The following is an 18,820-nucleotide window of genomic DNA, read 5'->3' on the forward strand; positions in this document are numbered from 1 at the left end:
AATGTATGCTTAGTAATATATCCTAAGTAGGTGATGGGATCCACGTACCACATGAGGGCCAACAAATAAAAGATTAATTTATATTTATTTTCTTTTATGGTGGGTGGACGAATGGGTGGTGGGAGAAAACATAGTAAAAGATGAAACCTTAGGTTATTTTTGAAAATAGCATGGATAAATAGATGGATAAAGATAAATTCATTCAATTTTGAAACCTTTTAATTTTTTGAGTATTCAAAAATTGTTTCATACTTCTATAAACTTTTGTGAGGTATACCGAGATTATTCCATCCAAATAAAATGACGCCCTCGAGCTCATCACTAGTGCGCGCGAGGGCGGTGAAGGGTCCGGGGACACGATGAGATAATGCGTCCCGGATTGGACGACATCTCCTCTTTTATTGTACATAATTTTTTTGAATGTTTTAAAAAACCAGCACACAAGTTTTGATGTTTCTCATCATCCATCCGTGCATGCTCTTTTCTTTCAAGTGGTCGAGCAATGTTTGCGATTTTTGTCCTTTGCCGAGTTTCACCTACACTAGGCATAATCGTCAATTTTGTTAGTGTTAATACCTTGCTAATTTTGGGTTCATATATTTAGTTGTTAGAAGATTTATATTGGTTTTTTCCTAAAAAAATATGACATATAGATCAGCCTCACCGGACGATGATGGGTCGAAGCCCACCAAACCAACTAGGGTTCTAAACCGAAGGCACACATACATAACCTGCTCCTACCACTTCTCCCTCTGCCCTAGCCGCCACTGCTTCTTCTGTCCTCTGGCACTCCAACTCCATGTTCTTCCCCACCTCACGACTACGGCCATGTTGGCGAATCCACCCCATCACAGGACCTCAATCCCACAACCCTCGCCTCAGATCTCTACTTCCTCACGGGCAAGCTTCCTCCCCTCGCCTCAGATCTTGACTTCCTCACCTGAAGGCTTGCTCCACTCGCCTCGTCATCTCGGCGTATAGCTGCATAGCCTCGCCTTCGACTTCGAGAGGGCTTTCAAGATCAACGGCAAGCTAAACATCGGTCTGAAGCCCTCCCTTTTGTCACTATTTTTTCATGGTGGTTTTAGGGTTTCTGTGTGTCGACACTCAGGTAACATCAGGCGACGAGCTGCTCAATTAGCGCCGAAGAAGGAGGCCATCACAAGGGAGCACACCGTCATCCTGCACATGAGCCTGCATCATCAACTCCACTGACCCGCATCCCGCACCTGTGGCTGGCCGATGGGGTACGATACCTTGGTTTTTGAATTAGCATGTGGTGGTGGTGCTGTTACCGGCTATTCCAATTGGTCTCCTAGGACGGTGGTGGCTAGATCTTAGATTCAGGCATAGGTAAGAAACTCGATTCCCAGCTCCATGTGATGTGGCCATTTTTTTCTCCCTGAGTGCATGGTGCCAACGCTGCCCCTCGCTCCTCTGATGGAGATGGAGCCGTTGCAGATGGAATAACAGGTGTAGGCGGAGGCACCCGAGATGGAGCGGCAACAGATTGAGAAGCAACAAATGGAGCAACAGCTGATGGAGCATCAGATACAACATGAGATGGAAGTGGAGACACGCACAAGCAGCACAAGGAAGAAAAATCAGCTCCACATCATGGGGCCAGTTTGCCGATCTCTACATCTTCTGAAGCTCGGCAAGTGCCATAGGAAGAGTGAGTCTGTTGCAACACTATCCTTTTTTATTTCTGCAGCAATATCTGAACCAAATATATGGGTTCATTTAATTTGTGAACTTAGTGTTTGAAGTACATTTTTTCTGAACTGAATCTATGCAGCAGCTCGGCAGATCACAATGTGTGGTGCTTTCTGAACTCATGTATCTATGATGCATGTCTATCTATCTATGTCATTAATCTATCTATCTATCTATCTATCTATATATGATGCCTATATGTCTGAATCTTTGTGGTCATGGTTTCTGGCTGTTTGTTCTCATAGTAGCTGAATCTTTGATCTCGTAGTATCAGAAATTTTGTGCTCACTGTGATGTTGCAGGTTCCAATGACAAGAACTGCATTGCAAGTTCTCTTCTAGCCAGGGACAGTTTGAACATTAAATTTAGCACAACTACTCATACTTAACATCAGTCAAATCACTTGAACCCCTGTTACAAAGACTCTCTCTTTCTGTGGTGATCTTGTCCACTGCATCTTTCAACACAAAATTAAATCATGTACAGTGCACAACACCCTGCAAAATTGAGTAGTGGCATTTAGTTTTAATTTCCTTCAGTCCACAAGAATATTTCAACTACATCTATGTGTTTTGATGTATGGATTCAGTTTTCCTGGTCTGCTTTTTGATCTTGACCATCCTATTTTCTCTTGGAGCCGACGGAGAGAGTTGGAGTGCCACGTGGAGGAACAAGATGAGAAAGGAAAAGGATTGGGCATGAGTGGGCTCTTGGTGGTGGTGTCCTTTCATTACCAGCCCTTCACACCTCATTTTGTTGCGGTAGCATTACTATGTGAAGGTATTTACTCTACTTACTTGCACTATCCTCTCATTCATTTTTGTTGAATAGAGATTTCAAATGTGTTGTTATTATGCTGGAGAGTGAGTCTAGTTAGACCAGCAACAATGGGGAGCTACAAATTAACTTTCCTAATATGAATTATTAGCACTTCCCTAATCTGAATTATTAGCACTAAAAGAGTCAACGATATGTACAAAAAGATAATATAATTTATATTCTGGCTAACAAAAATTTAGTTTGGCCGTGATATATTATTCCTGGGATATACATTTACAAAAGGGATTCATGATGATCCAGACCCTAATCAAGACATAGTGGCTCACATGGGTTTGTTTTTTCTCCAAAGATGATGCATATACAAACCTTGGGAATATTAAATAAACTGAAATTATCAGAAGAAGTACAACATGTTTTGAAAATATTATTCTACCGACTACTTTTGGGTGAAGGTGTGTTCCATTTTGTGTTCAATTCGTTTGTCTAAGATTGTAATGGTTTGTTGTGCTCTGTGTAAATATAGCACAACCACAATTCGACTACATTCACATCGAAAAAAATTACTCAGAAAAAGAAAAACAAAGCTGTTTCTGCATTTTACACAATCTCCGCAATCATGCATTAACTCTCTCTTCCCCATAACGTGATGCTTGATGATTTTTTACGTGTCTTCTTTCATTTTTGAGGGGAACATGCACGTGTTTTTCAGGAAATTGGGACATAGGCTCTATTTATCATGTGATTTGAACATTGCGTACAATTCATTGTGTGTGCTGCTGAAAAACAATTTCGGAAAAATAAGTGTATTGTTTTTTTCATTTTTGAATGGAACATGCACGTGTTTTTTCTCGGAATTGGGATGTGGACACTTTTTATCCTTGGTCTTAAACGCTTGATAACTGGTCACTATATGTTTACCTTTTTGTGGGCAGATAGAGGCAGGTGTAATGTTAGTGCTTAGAACTTGAACATGATCATGGATTACTCTTACATGTACACGTTGGTTAAGTCATTCTATATGTACGTGCTGTTTTTTCTTTAAAAACTATAGCAAAATGTTTACGTGTTGGTGTAGTCCTTCTATATGTACGTGCTGTTTTTTCTATAAAAACTGTAGCGGAATGTTTACGTGTTGGTTTAGTCCTTCTATATGTACGTGTTCTTTTTTCTATAAAAACTGTAGTGGAATGCTTCACATGTCAGATGCCAATTTTTTGTGGCATGGGACCATCTGCATTACGTACGTATTCTTTTTATCCTGAACGTTAATTCCACAATCCAACGGTATAATTAATTTTGATGATGTGGATTAATGAGAGATCTTAAAAGGTGCCTCCAATTAGTAAATAAGAGATGTGATGATCTTGTTGGTGCAAATAAATGTAAGTCAATGCCACTATTCCTTCGCATGTATGCATGTCGCATTTAGACAAAAATCATTGTTTTCCCCTAGGATGCTATGCGATTCTGTAATAAAGTACTACCAAATACATCTTGTTCTAGTCAATATTGTCTAGAAGATATGGCTTCGTTTTAGTAATTTGCTAATTATATTTTGCTCAAAGGATCCCCATCATTCCTCTTCTTTTATTGGTTAATCTACATGTGTTTGCTAGTCTAGTTACTAGATCGATTTAGAATGTTCATTTAAAATTTTCTAATCTAAGCTAAATTGTGCTTTGCATGTCATATGGTATCCTTAACCATCTATGCTGCTACGACTATATTGATTTCATTTAATATTGTGGTTAAAAGAATCTTGTTAGATGACTTAACATATGTATGTTATCAAAATCAATTAATGTGTGGTGGTTTAGTTGCTCGTGTTCCTCCATTTTTGTTGTATTAGTATCCTTTGTTGCTCTAGATCGATTAATTTATTAAATGTCAGCAGTACCAAAAAGATGGTGCTTTGTTGTTTGATTGCTCATTGGATGTGTTGTTATTTGCATGAGTGAACTGACTGGACATTTTTACATAGCTTCTAATTTCTTCCTGCCATAATCCGTATCACTTTGATTCACTAAAATTTTGTATTGTGCAATTCCAAATTCCAAGCACTTCATAATTTTAAATGATTTTGCCATTTCGAATTTGGCTTTTAATGTCTTTATCTTGTAATATATTTGCATGTACATAAAGAGTACAAGGTGCATGGTTGACTAACAGCTTCTACGGGTGGTGTGGACGTCCAAGTAGAACAGCTCCAACCGAAAGTTGGAAGAAGCATACTTCAAGTGGAACAAAACGGATGTTTCCTCTCGTGTGATGTTGTTTGTTATGTTTTGTTGGGTTGTGAATTGATGAAAATTAGACTATTGCAAGCTATTATATGCCCATTTAATTTGTTACAAGTATTATCTATTGTAATGTGAATATCTTTTTGTTGGATAGAAGATGAGTTGAAGTGTGCCATGACCTGTTCTAATTAGGCCATGCAACTTGGTAGAAAATGGTAAGGTGGTTTTGATAAAAATGCACAAAAGCAAACAAAATTCTCGTGGAAAAATACTCAATAATATTGGGATGCAAAATAATTACAGCCCAACTAAAAACAGTCCCTTGAGAGAAATAAATGGGTTGTATTTATGGGCTTGGCCCATTGGGCCATGAATAATACCAGGCCAGATTATATGATGTCATGTCAGAATATAGGTGGTGTCCATGTCATCGCATGTGCCATGTCACCTCAGCCACCTCACACCATACGTGGATCAGGAGCATCGGTCATGACCAACTTTTTGGTCAAGAATTCTTTGACCTATTGTTTTTGGTCATTAGGGTTATGACCAAATTCCAGGAAAGGTCAAGTTCGTTCATTCTTGACGGCCAACTGTTGACGTTCGCATTTTGGTCATAAGAAGGTCATAAATTAAAGATAATGACGATTCAATGACCAAAATGCTGGTCATTATCGACCATATTTCTTGTAGTGTCATATCTACGACAGAGCCCACCTTGTTACCCCTGATGGCAACTACACAATGTGTTCCTTGCTACCCCTACTGTCATTCGGAAAGGTCACCACATAGTAAGAACCCAAAACCAAACACTTCTCCCATTGCAAGAATCATAGATCTAGTTGGCCAAACAAAACCCAAGACTCGGAGAGACTTACAAGGATATCAAATCATGCATATAAGAAATCAACAAAGACTCAAATATATATCATAGATAATCTGATCACAAATCCACAATTCTTTGAATCTCGACAAACACACCGCCAAAGAAGATTACATCGGATAGATCTCCATGAAGATCATGGAGAACTTTGTATTGAAGATCCAAGCGAGAGAAGAAGCCATCTAGCTAGTAACTACTGACCCGTACGTCAAAAATGAACTACTCACGAGTCATTGGAGGGGCGATGATGATGATGAAGAAGACCTCCAACTCCAAAGTCCCCTCCGGCAGGGCGCCGGGAAGGGTCTCCAGATGAGATCTCGCGGAAACGGAAGCTTGCGGCGGTGGAAAAGTATTTTCGTGGCTCCCTTTATTTTTTTGTGATTTTTAGGGAATATATAGGCGCAAGATCTAGGTCAGGGGGGTGCCAGGGAGGCCACAAGCCTGCCCACCGCCCCCCTGGTGGCGGAGTGGGGGCTTGTGGGCTCCCTGTAGCCCTCCTGGCTTGGCCCAAAAGCCCCCTGATCTTCTTTCGTTCGGGAAAAATCATTTCGGGGATTTTATTCCGTTTGGACTCCGTTCCAAAATCAGATCTGAAAAGAGCCAAAAACACAGAAAAAACAGGAACTGGCACGTGGCACTGTATTTATAAGTTAGTCCCAAAAAAGATATAAAAGGTACGTAAAACATCCAAAGATGACAAGATAACCACATGAAACCAGCAAAAATTATAGATACGTTTGAGACGTATCAGGTACCTGAAGCTCCATGATCGGCACGAGCGCCTTCTCGCCACGGTGCCCAGTGCGCGGAATCGGCTGTACATTGTCACGCTCGTCATCGCCAAGCCGGCCTGCCTCGCAGCAGTTCGCGGTGACGAATCCTGGAGGTGGCACGAGCGCTACGGCCCATTGGGGAACGTCACATGGGAAACAAAAAATTTCCTACGCGCACGAAGACCTATCATGGTGATGTCCATCTATGAGAGGAGATTTGGATCTACGTACCCTTGTAGATTACACAGCAGGAAGCGTTAAGAAACGCGGTTGATGTAGTGGAACGTCTTCACGTCCCTCGAACCATCCCGTGCTCCGTCCCACGATCCGTCCCGTGATTCGTCCCACGAACCGTCTTGCGATCAATTGCACGAACTGTCCCGCAATCCGTCCCACGAACCGTCTCACGAGCCGTATCCGAGGATGAATCCTCCTATGGTTGAGTTCAAACTTTATGATATTCCTTAGCTCATGTCACTCTAGGATTTTTGCAATGTTTGCAAATTACCTTATGTTGGGGATATTCACGAACCTCGTCCACGGGACTTGGAAGCTTTCATCGGTACAATTGTTGTAGGAGAGGAGAGAGGAGTGTCTTGCGCTAGAGCTGCTAGCATTCATTTTCCCGTGCTTCGGTACTTCTCATTATTTGTGGGAAAATGTTTGATTGGCCTTGGGAAGGCTGGGTCACTTAGTTCCCAGATCTTGCGATCTTATAGTAGCTCAACGGTTGAACCTTACCCGTTCTAAAGGTGTTGTCTATGAAGGTATCTATGCTACCCGGCTTGCCAGACACTTTGAGATACCCATTAGACTGGATGAGTAAGAAGAGGATCTTCTTCCCGAGAGATATCTAGATTACGATAGCATGGTTCGCCATTACTTTCTTGATAGAGATATAAGTGGAATGATGATTTATAACCTGGTATTTAGTCAAGGTACTTGTGAGACTATTACTTTGCTTGCTCCTTCTTTGTTCAATCTTCATGCAGTCAGGTACACTATTATGCCCTCGGACATCTACGCATATTGGGGCTTGGCCCGTGCCCGAGCCGCCAGTCGAGTACCAGACGCCAGTTTATCAGTGGGAGCCGGAGGAGCTCACACAACAGTGGCATCCTCAGTCCACTCCGGAGTACCCCAGAGCTGGTTATTTCCCTCCTTGGGAGGAGGCCAAGTTAGGCCAAATGCCTAAGCTTGGGGGAGTACGTGTTCTCACCGAATTTACATTCTTGCTTATGCTTTCACTTTGTTAGCCGGTGTTCACACTTTGCCACTGTATCATCCATGCTAGTTTATTTTCTTTTTCTTGTTTTCTTTTCGTGTGTATGTCTAGTTTGAGGAAACCCAAAAAGATTTTATGTTTCGTCTTTTGCTTGTTGGGAGCTTTCCCGTGTAGATAGTTTTCTATTTCTTTTGGGTCAAGGTAGAAGATATTGGTTACAATGTTTAGTGTCTCTTGCATGCATACCTAATTAGCTTTCAAAGAGCCATATTACTTTGTCTTCTCCTTTGTGTTTGCCTACAGATTCCAGCGTAGTCCAATGCACGAGCACTCTTATCATTGTTCACATCATTCGGTCGTGCAAGTGAAAGGCAATAATGACGATATATGATGAAGTGACTGAGCCTGGAAAAGCTGGTATGAACTCGATTTATTTTGTTTTTGTAATTATGACTAGCTCATCATGCCTGATTCAGCTTTGTTGTGAGAGAAACATGTTGGCAATGACAACTTAGAGATCATAGTTGCTTATGCCATGCTTATTTAGCTAGGAGCTTATAATGGTTTGTCTTGGTTGCCAACATGAATGTTGAGATGACTATGATGTAGTATCATAGGATGGTATCCTCCTTTGAATGTTTCAAGTGGCTTGACTTGGCGCATGTTCACGCATGTAGTTGAAACAAAATCAACATAGCCTCTATGATGTTCATGTTCATGGTGATTTATGTCCTACTCATGCTTGCACTCAATGTTAGTTAATCTCAATGCATTTTGATAACTGTTGTCGCTCTCTAGTTGGTCGCTTCCCAGTCTTTTGCTAGCCTTCACTTGTACTAAGCGGGAATACTGCTTGTGCATCCACCTCCATGAACCCAAAGAGTTGCCATATGAGTCCACCATACCTACCTATGTGCGGTATCTACCTGCCGTTCCAAGTAAATTTGCATGTGCCATTCTCTAAACCTTCAAGAAATAATCTGTTTTACATGCCCGAACCGCTCATGTGGTGACAGGGGGCTATTGGTATCTTCCATGCTAGGCGTGTTATCCTCGATATGTGTTTATTCACTATCATTCACGATAAAGGGGTCGGTAATTGGAATTCCCAATTCCATGCTCAAATCAAAAAGATAATTGCAAACAAAACTCCCCCAGGATTGATGTTGGTATGGACGGTACCCGAGGATTCGGCTAGCCGTGGAGTGTGATTGATTGGTGGTGGGGGAGTCAAAACTTTAATTTTCTGTTTGGGAACCGCCTATAGCATGTGTAGCGTGGAAGATGTTGAGAACTCTTAGTCATTGCGTTGACAATGAAAGCATGCCACCCAAAATTATTATCTCTGTTTTAAAAGCTTGAGCTCTGGCACCTCTGCAAATCAATGCTTCCCTCTGCGAATGGCCTGTCTATTTATGTTCCTGTTGAGTCATCCTCCTCTTACAAAAGCACCAATTAGAGAGCACCTCTGTCATTTTTATGCTTTGCTTTTAACTGTATTGAGTATGACTATGACTGGATCTTCATTGCCTTGAATTACAATGTTTAGTCAGCCCTTGGTCTTTTAAGGTGCTCTGCATTTATGTTTTGCAGTCTCAGAAAGAGCTAGCGAGATACCATTTATGTTTTGAATTACCATTTATGTTTTGCAGTCTCAGAAGTGTTGACATTTGAGGCTTATTATTATTTGCTCGCTAGTTGATTATGCCATTGATATGAGTTTACTGTGAGACCTAGATGTCATTTGCTTATGTAGTTTGATTGTGATCTTGCTGAAATTCGGGTTATGAGTTAGACATAGTTGCAACAACAAGATATAATAGAGTTCGTCAAAGTTTTTCTGTTGTCTCTTCCAGTTTGTCAACTGAATAGCTTGAAGACAAGCAAGGCTTTAAGCTTGGGGGAGTTGATACGTCTCCGTCGTATCTACTTTTCCGAACTCTTTTGCCCTTGTTCTGGACTCTAATTTGCATGATTTGAATGGAACAAATCCGGACTGACGGTGTTTTCAGCAGAATTGCCATGGTGTTGTTTTTGTGCAGAAATGAAAGTTCTCGAAACGTCCTGAAAATTTACGGAGATTTTTTCTAGAATAAAAGAAAAATACATGTGCAAAGATCCACCGGAGGGGGCGTGCCAGTGGGCCACAAGCCCAGAGGCCGAGGCCACCCCCTATGGCCGCGCCATGCAGGCTTGTGGGGCCCACGTGGCACCACCGCCCCCAATCTCACCTCTATATCTTCCGTTTCGCCTGGAAAAAATATCAGAGAGGAGGTTTCATCGCGTTTTGTGATACGGAGGCGCCGCCACATCCTGTTCTTCATCTGGAGGGCAGATTTGGAGTCCGTTTCGGGCTCCGGAGAGGGGAAATCTTCGCCATCGTCATCATCAACCTTTCTCCGTCGACAATTCCATGATGCTCTTCATCGTTCATGAGTAATCTCATCGTAGGCTTGTTGGACGGTGATGAGTTGGATGAGATCTATCATGTAATCGAGTTAGTTCTTGACGGGGATTGATCCCTAGTATCCACTATGTTGTAGATTGATGTTGCTACTACTTGGCTATGCTTAATGCTTGCTACTAGGGCCCGAGTGCCATGATTTCAGATCTGAACCTATTTTGTTGTCGCCAATATATGTGTGTTTTAGATCCTATCTTGCAAGTTGTAGTCACCTACTACGTGTTATGACCCGGCAACCCCGGAATGACAATAGCCGGAACCACTCCCGGAGATGACCATAGTATGAGGAGTTCATGTATTCACCGCGTGTTAATGCGTTGGTCCGGTTCTTTATCAAAAGGAGAACCTTAATATCCCGTAGTTTCTTTTAGGACCCCGCTGCCACGGGAGAGGTGGACAATAGATGTCATGCAAGTTCTTTTTCCTAAGCACGTATGACTACATACGGAATACATGCCTACATTACATTGAAGAACGAGAGCTAGCCACATATCTCTCCGTGTTATAGCCGTTACATGATGAATCACATCCATCATACTCATCCATCACCGATCCACTGCCTACGAGTCTTTTAGTACTGGTTCTCGCTACGTTACTTTGCCTAGGCTTGTCCCTTGCTACAAAAGGGATTTGGCCACTTTGCTGCTACTGTTGCTACTACTGTCACTTTGCTGCTGCTGTCACTACTGCTGTTACTTGTTACTTTGCTGCTGCTACTACTACTGTTCCTTACTACTCCGCTGTTACTTGTTGCAATACTTTGTTGGCGCCGTTGCCGAGGTTAGGTAACCGGCACTAACATCCCGTCAACAAGGATTTTTCTGGCGCCATTGATACAACAGTTAGGAATAGTCTGCCTTGTCAACAAATCGTTTCTGGCACCGTTGCTATCATACTACTTTGCTACTGATACTTTTCTTGCACACACTAATCTTTAAGGTGTGGTTGAATCTGACACATTCAACTGCTAATACTTGAGAATATTCTTTCACTTCCCATCGTGCGAACCAAGAAATTTGGGTTGAATACTCTACCCTCGAAAACTGCTGCGATCCCATACGCTTGTGGGACATCAAGACCCAAGGCCCCGGCAAGCTCCCTTGAGGGGATGACGGGGCTAGGCATTGAAGGGCAACCGCCCTTGCCACGGTGCCACTGCTCCCCAAGTTCCAGCGCATTCCGCATGCGCTAGCACGGCGTCCAGGTGTCGAAACGCGTGGATACATGTCTTCACCAGCACATAGCTGACAATGACAAGACGTGCATTTAATGCACCTGACAGCGGTAGATGGATAAGCACCGCCTTAGGTTCACTATAACTTCTCGTGAACCTACCACTGAGCACTGTAGGTGACCCCTTTGCCTTTAAAAGGAGACCCTTAGCTCATTCATAAGGGGGGAGACTCTCTTGACATTGGCCCAGAAGAAGGTTATCAACAGTCACTATAACAATCAACAACAAAACGCTTAATATAACAAGACAAGCAGAACATAGGGTATTACGTGTAAGCAGCCCAAACCTTGGTAAAAGGCTTTCTTGGTGCTGATCGTTAGTTGTGCTCTTGCCATCACCTTTCCCCGCCCTACGATCACAAGGGTTTCATGTTCATTCTCGTAGGAGTTGAGCTAGCATCACCGACATCTTTGGCGCGCCAGGTAGGGGGTGCAGAGTTGTGCGTGAATCAGAGCAAACTCAGCACCGGATTCTTCGAAGTTTGGGCAGTACACCGTGTTCCCCCGGAAACGGGGTACCACGGCGAACGCTCTGTTCTACTACGACTTGCCAAGGCCTGCGCGAGCGCGTTTCTACACGATCACGGGGCAGGTAGGCGGAGGCTCCAATGGCGGCGCCGTCAGGCCGATGCGTCGCTCGGGGCCAACGCGTAGCTATCGAGAGCGTGCATGGGCGCTTCACAGAGGCCTCGGTGCATACTCCGGCGGACGCACCTCTGCGGAGTGATGCATAGTCACAGAAGCCCCAGCGCACACTCCAGTGCGAGTGTGGCGCCCCTGAGAGCGTCGCATCATCGCCCAAGGACGCACTCGGGGGCTCCGCAAGCACAGCCTAGGAAGAGAAAAGCAAAGGGGTTACACCCTGGCCATCTTTTCCTCCAAACGACGGTCGCGGACCGTCCGCAAGAACACTTTGCTAGAGGAAAAAGCCACCGGGAGTGGTGATATCCTGGTTGCCGAGGGCTCCGATGCCCTAGCAAAAGACTCAAGCGCCATGCAACCGCGGTGTGAGCAGATAAGTTTTTAAGTTTAAGATTCAGATCTGAAGTAGATAGATTCTCTGCTTCCCCTTTGAAAGTTTCAAATCTTTCTGTGTGGAGTTTGCGCATAACGGGATCTTTCCAAAGATCAGTGCACCTTGACTTTGTTTTGAACTCGTTCAAACGACCAGAATGGCCAGAGAGCGCCTTCAAACAGTTGTGAACCTGATTAACAGAGCAAGCGGTTACGTAGCACCCGACTTTGTCTCAAGCTGCGCTTGGCGATTTCCATGGTTGCACTGAACGCGGCAAGGAGCCTTGCCGGTAGTCGCCGGAAAGCTCCCAGATTATGCAAGGGCAAATCATACAAATAACGGAATCAGAAAAAGAGAAAACGGTCTTTCCATTCATTTGAATGGATGCATCCGGCTTCACTTACAAAGTGTCGTTATCCTAACCTAAAGACTCTGTCTTTTGACGTGGATCGACCTACGCAGAGGAGTGAAATTCAAAAAGGCAAAAAGCAGGCCATCCCCCGTCGCAACCCAGGCTGGCCCCTCCTGGACCAGCATTGCACGGTCCAGAGCAGCGCCAGAGGACAGGGCAGCAGGAAGAGATGAAGGGGTCGGGTCCAATGGTCGCGCCGCCTCAAAGACGAGGCGCAGATGCGGGCTCTGGCAAGGAGGGGGAGACGCGTGAGCTGGCGCCGGTGGCAGGGCGAGTAGTCAGTCGGAGCTCGAGGAATCGTACTCCGACTTGACCCCCCGGGCTCCCGACCTGCTAAGAGCGCCACTGGCGCCGCTGCTCCCCTCGCTGCCATCGCTCAAAGCGGAGCTCTCAATCCCGCTCGAGCGACCTTCGTAGCAGCCGAGAAGAACACGTGGGCGCCCCTAAAGCAACATGGAGGACCTCCTCAGGAGCAAGCCCCAGGGAAGGTGAAGGTGTCGGAGTAGCTCTCCGCCTCCCCCGGCCTCGACATCCACGACGACCACGGACCCTCGCCCTTCCTCCACCATGGGCGCTCGGGCCGTCTTCCGCCTTGGCGCCCCCAGAAGTTGTGGCATGATCATAACGGGATACTCTCGCCGACCTCGCGGCTGATGGTGGCCGACCCCGTCCCCTAACCATGGTTAGGGGCGAGCGCCACCTACAAACAAAAGAAGATCCTGAAGACCAAGGCTAAGGAGTTGGTGGATTCACAAGGAGTTGGGTGAGCAAAACCCCTCGCAAACCATCCCAATTTATAGGACGGGGCGCGGGGGCTAGCCTCCCTTACTCCAGAAGCCACCACCCTTCTCGCCCAATCGCTCATGCTCACGGGCAAACAGGGAACTACCGTACTGCAGCAATGCATCCACGGGCGTGCCAAGCCACTATTGCGCCTTTTAAGGCCACATCTGCCACCTGTCCATCCATAATTGTGCATGCCACGCGCGTGGCAGAGGCGTTTCAGGAGGCGGAGAGGCCACTCCGTGCGCGACCTCCCACTTCATGCATCCGATGCACTAGCGCAGCATCCAGGTGTCGAAACGCCTGGATACGTGTCTTCACAAGCACATCGCTGACAAGGACAAGACATGCATTTAATGCACCTAACAGCGGTAGATGGATAAGCACCGCCCTAGGTTCACTATAACTTCTCGTGAACCTACCACCGAGCACTGTAGGTGACCCCTTTGCCTATAAAAGGAGGCCCTTAGCTCATTCGTAAGGGGGGAGACTCTTTGGAGATTGGTCCAGAAAAAGGTTATCAACATTCACTGTAACAATCAACAACAAAACGCTTAATATAACTAGACAAGCAGGACGTAGGGTTTTATGGGTAAGCGGCCCAAACCTAGGTAAAAAGGCTTGCCGGGTGCTGATCGTTAGCTCTACTCTTGACGTCACCTTTCCCCGCCCTATGATCACAAGGGTTTCACGTTGATTCCCATAGGTGTTGACCTAGCATCGCCGACAGAAGCTTGTCAGGATCAGTGCACCTTGGTTCTGTTTCGAACTCGTTCAGTGACCTGAAAGGCACAGAGCGCCATCACACTATTTTGAACCTGTTCAACACACCAAGCGGCTACGTAACACCTTATTTTGCCTCGAGCCGCGCTCGATCATCTAATGGTTGCACTGAGTGCGGCAAGGAGCCTTCTGGTAATAACCCCTCTGGCGAACTCCTAAGGACCCGTTCCTCAAAGCACTAGCGGCAGGACAAGTCACGCCGGCAAGCTTCCAGAAAATGCAAAGGGTGTATCATGCAAAGAGAAGGATGAGTCACAAGGTAAACAACATTTCATTCATCTGTTGGAGACAAACTCAGACATATTACATGGATGATTTTTACTACTCTAAGCTATGATATTGTGTTTTGGAGAGGAGCGTCCTTGCCGGAGAGAAGTTCAAGAAGACAAAAATTAGGGAGGCCCCCGGCGCAACCCCAGCTGGTTCCTCCTGGAGTAGCACTACGCAGAGGAGAAAAGTGGCGGAGGACAGGGTGACCAGAAGGGATGAAGAAGCGCGAACCCGTAATCGCGCCTCCTCAAAGATGAGGCGTCGATGCCAGCTCCGGCAAGGTAACCTCGCCGGACGGGGGAGAGGCGTGAGCGAGCCACGGCAACATGTCCGGCAGTCAGACAGAGCTCGGGGAGTCATACTCCGACTTGACCCCCCGAGATCCTGACCCGCCAAGAGCGCCACTGCTGCGGCTGTCCTCCTCGTCGTTATCGCTCGAGGAGGGACATTCTGCGCCACTCGAGCTTTCTTCGCAGCAGCCGAGACGCACACCTGAGCGCCCATCAAACTTGACGGATAACATATTATCCTCGCTAACTTGAAGCGGAGGACATGCCTATCCTTGAGGCTGTGGGTGTGGGCGAAAGCTTTCCAGCCCTTCCCTAGCAACATGGAGCGGTGTTTCGGGTACTCCACGTGCACCTGCATAGCGTCGTGGGAGCAACCGTACGCCCGCAATCACAAGACGGGAGGCTTGGCGGCCTCCATCGCCCTAGCAAAAGGGTGAGGGAGGTGCAAATGGCCCCGAGGGACGTCGTGCAGTTCCATGATGAACTCCAGTGTCGTCCCGTCCGAGTGCCCGCCCTATAAAGGAGAAGTTGGCGCTGGGGGAGAAGACGGAGGTGCTGGAGTAGCACTTCGCCTTGCCCGGCCACGGCCTCCGCGGCGACCGCGGCACCTCGCCCCTCCGCCACCTCGGGCACTAGGGCCGCCCTCCGCACCTGCGGCCCCTGAAGCTGTGGCATGATCCGAATGGGATCCTCTTGCCGCCCTGGTGGCCGATGGTGGCCGCCCTAGCCATGGTTAGGGGCGAGCGCCACCTGGAACTATAGAAGACTCCATAGACGCAAGCCGGGGATGCTAAATGTTTTAGGAGTTGGATGGATGAGCAAACCCCCCTCGCAAACTTCCTAATTTATATGGTGAGGCGCAGGGGCTAGATCTCCTCACTCCAGAAAACGCCGCCCCTCTCACCCAATCACCCATGATCACGGGAGAACAGGGAATTGCCCTGCTGCACCAATGCATGCGGGGGTGGGCCCTGCCACGACTGCGGCCTTTAAGGCCATGAACGCCACTTGCCTGGCCGTTACTGCGCATGCCTCACGTGTGGTAGTAATGCTTCGGGAGGTGGGGTGGCCACTGTGCGCACACTAGTCCACCTCGCGCGCTCAATGCGCGATGTGGGGATGTGCCGCTCACAACGGCTCCAAAGCTACAGAGTAACCTATCATGGAAGCCCGTGCACCACTTTGGGCCTGACCCAACAACGCCCCGTGCGTGGGCATGGCCCAGGCCCGGGGGATTCTGTCGGTGCACAAGAGGTTGGGGTCCCTTGTGCCCCACACTGGTGCACGGGCATCGGCAACGCCCCTGGCGGTAGCGCCCAAGGAAGACTGGCAGGAAGACAAACCAAAACCCTCCGAGGCCACGCCGCCTCTCCGAGGACGTAGAGTACAAAACTGCAGATACAAGGCCCCAGCAAGTCCTCCTTGCCAGGAAGATTGGCAAGGTCCCGGCAAGCCCTCCTTGCCGGGAAGACTCGAAAATATTGGCAAGGCCCCAGCAAGCCTCCTTGTTGGGAATACGTTCAAGCCCCCGGCAAGCCCTCCTTCCCGGGAAGATAATCAAGTCTTCCGACACGGACGCCAGGCCAGCAAGCCCCTTTCGCTCGCCAGGTGTCCTCCCCTATTTCTACCACAGTCCCACCGCTCCAGCGCATCCCACATGCGCCAACACAAGACCCATGTGTCGATCCACCTGGGTACGTGTCGCGACCACCTCGCTGCAGGCCAGGGGTTAGACAAGGCATTTACTACCGCTGACACAACCATAGATGATAAGCGATGAACCACGTTCACTATGCAACCTGTGAGCACACTGTTGGTGACCCCTTGCCTATAAAAGCAGGCTCAAGGCTCATTCTCTAGGGGTTAGACTATTTGGGATTTGAGACTCCCTAATAACCAGCAAATTTACTGTAGCAAATCACCCTACAGCAAGCCGGTAAATGACCATGTCGGTGTTGATCGCTAGCTCCGCTCTCAGCGCCACCTCTTTCCCTCCGCCGAACGATCAAGGGACCCTTCGAGCTTCCCATAAGTGTCGGTTTCCCCGATGCACTTGGTGTAGATGCATTATTAGACGATTAGAACATTCCCACAAAGTTTGAGATCAATTAGTGGCAGTTGGCAATCAAAAGTTGTTCAAAACTGGATCTGAACAGAAAGGGTTTTGGGACACTTTTGTAAACCAAAACTATTTGGATTGAGATAAAACTTTGGAAGATCATCACATGTGGCATATGCGACTTTTCAATTTTTCAAGGATTTATTTGAAAATATTTCTTATAGAAATATATTAAATACTTGAAATATTCAAAAAGGATTTTGGAGGGTTTTGTCCAATATTTTGAACACGACCATGTGTTGAAACTCATGTTAATGGAAAACATATGTCAAGTGAATTTCCCGAAATTTTCTCAAATATTTTTGAAACATTAAAATATTATTTCCCAATAAAGTACCATTTGTAGCCTCTAAAAAGGCATTTAAATAAAATACAAAAATAACCTCTTAATACTATTTTTCTGTTTTGTGGAAGTCTTATACATAATAGGTTCCAAATAAAATCTTTGGGGCAAAACGTTTAACCTAATTTGAGGACTTGTAGTACAAACCATAATTTAGGGGTTTCGAAAAGCCTAAATGAAATAAATGTTTTTGTGCAAAATAATATTTAAAAAATAGATTTATGTCCAATACACATGGCATGATCACTAGGCATTGTTCTGGATCAAGGAGATGAGTTTTGAGAGTGGGAGGATTCTTGTGAATTAAAGAACAAACAAGAAAATGGAAAATCATTCAAGCATCACATGCACACTAATTTTTTTTTTCCTCAAAAATATTAATCTTTATTTATATAGTGATGTGATACAAAACACGGGGGGTGAAAGACCTACGCCCCTTCAAGTACTAAGAAGTTAAGGGAATTCCGATCTGAGTTAGACTTCACGTTCCTAGGTTTCTTGTACTTAGGAGTGGTTGCTCCACTGGACCTTCAAGTACTTGATGGTGCAACTTTGGGTACCACGCATGGATAAGATGAGGACTGGTCTCTCGTGATAACTGAGGTATGGCTGAAAGTCAATGGCTTGATGATCGAGGTCCTTGTAGAGGTCAGGGCAGTTGGGAACTTGCAGACAATTCTGAGGTTGTGAAACATGGAAAAAGTTGTGCACATTGGATAACTCGGAAGGTATCTCTAGATGATAAGCAACTTCTCCTCATCTATCACTAAACTGGAAGGTGTCGATGTATCTTGGCGTTAGCTTTCCATTGACGTGTGATACGTCCAAAATGCATCACTATTTTGTATCATAATTTGTCTCTATTCATTGATATATATCACAATATGATGTTGTTCTTATAGCGTTTTGGCTTATTTTACACAGTTTACAACTTTCTGGTGCCGAAACAGGAGACGCATGATTCAGCGGAGAAAAGAGCATGAAGAGTTTCCATATCAGAACATCTCCAATTGAGCTGGAATTTATGGGGAAGAAATTTCTGAACAAGTCATGAAGACATGCCGAAGAAGGGACGGAAGGGGGCCACCAGTCACCCAGGCGCCCTGGTGGCGCGGCCTGCCTCCTCGCCGCGCAGGGAGACCGCCTGGGCGGTGGGTCCCACCTCCGGTGCCCCTCTTTGGCCTATATGACCCGCGTGACCTAAAAATCTGGAGGATAGAAAACTTTTCGTAGTTTCGCCGCCGCTCCACGGCTGAAACCTACAAAGAAGAGAAGACCTTTCTGGTGGGCAGATTCCGTCGGGGAGAACTCCTCCCGGAGGGTGAGATCATCACCATCGTCACGGGAATCATCGAGATCATCATCACCATCATCATCATCACCAGCACCATCTCCATCTTCTCCCCATCTCCCTTTACCATTGCAATCGGAGTTGTACCTTGTACTATTCATCCCCTTTACTCTACCGGTGTTGATTACTCTATTGTG

The 18,820-nt window shown here is 46.1% G+C and overlaps 1 long non-coding RNA gene across 1 annotated transcript; it reads left to right on the forward strand.

Annotated features, from left to right (window-relative positions):
* Positions 1–753: 753 nt before the first annotated feature.
* Positions 754–4,911, forward strand: LOC123408473. Its single transcript, XR_006612758.1, has 3 exons — positions 754–1,353; positions 1,462–2,496; positions 4,639–4,911. It is a non-coding gene; the product is annotated as an uncharacterized LOC123408473 (long non-coding RNA).
* Positions 4,912–18,820: the final 13,909 nt, after the last annotated feature.

The sequence above is a fragment of the Hordeum vulgare genome, chromosome 1H (assembly GCF_904849725.1).
Source record: "Hordeum vulgare subsp. vulgare chromosome 1H, MorexV3_pseudomolecules_assembly, whole genome shotgun sequence".
NCBI lineage: Eukaryota > Viridiplantae > Streptophyta > Magnoliopsida > Poales > Poaceae > Hordeum > Hordeum vulgare.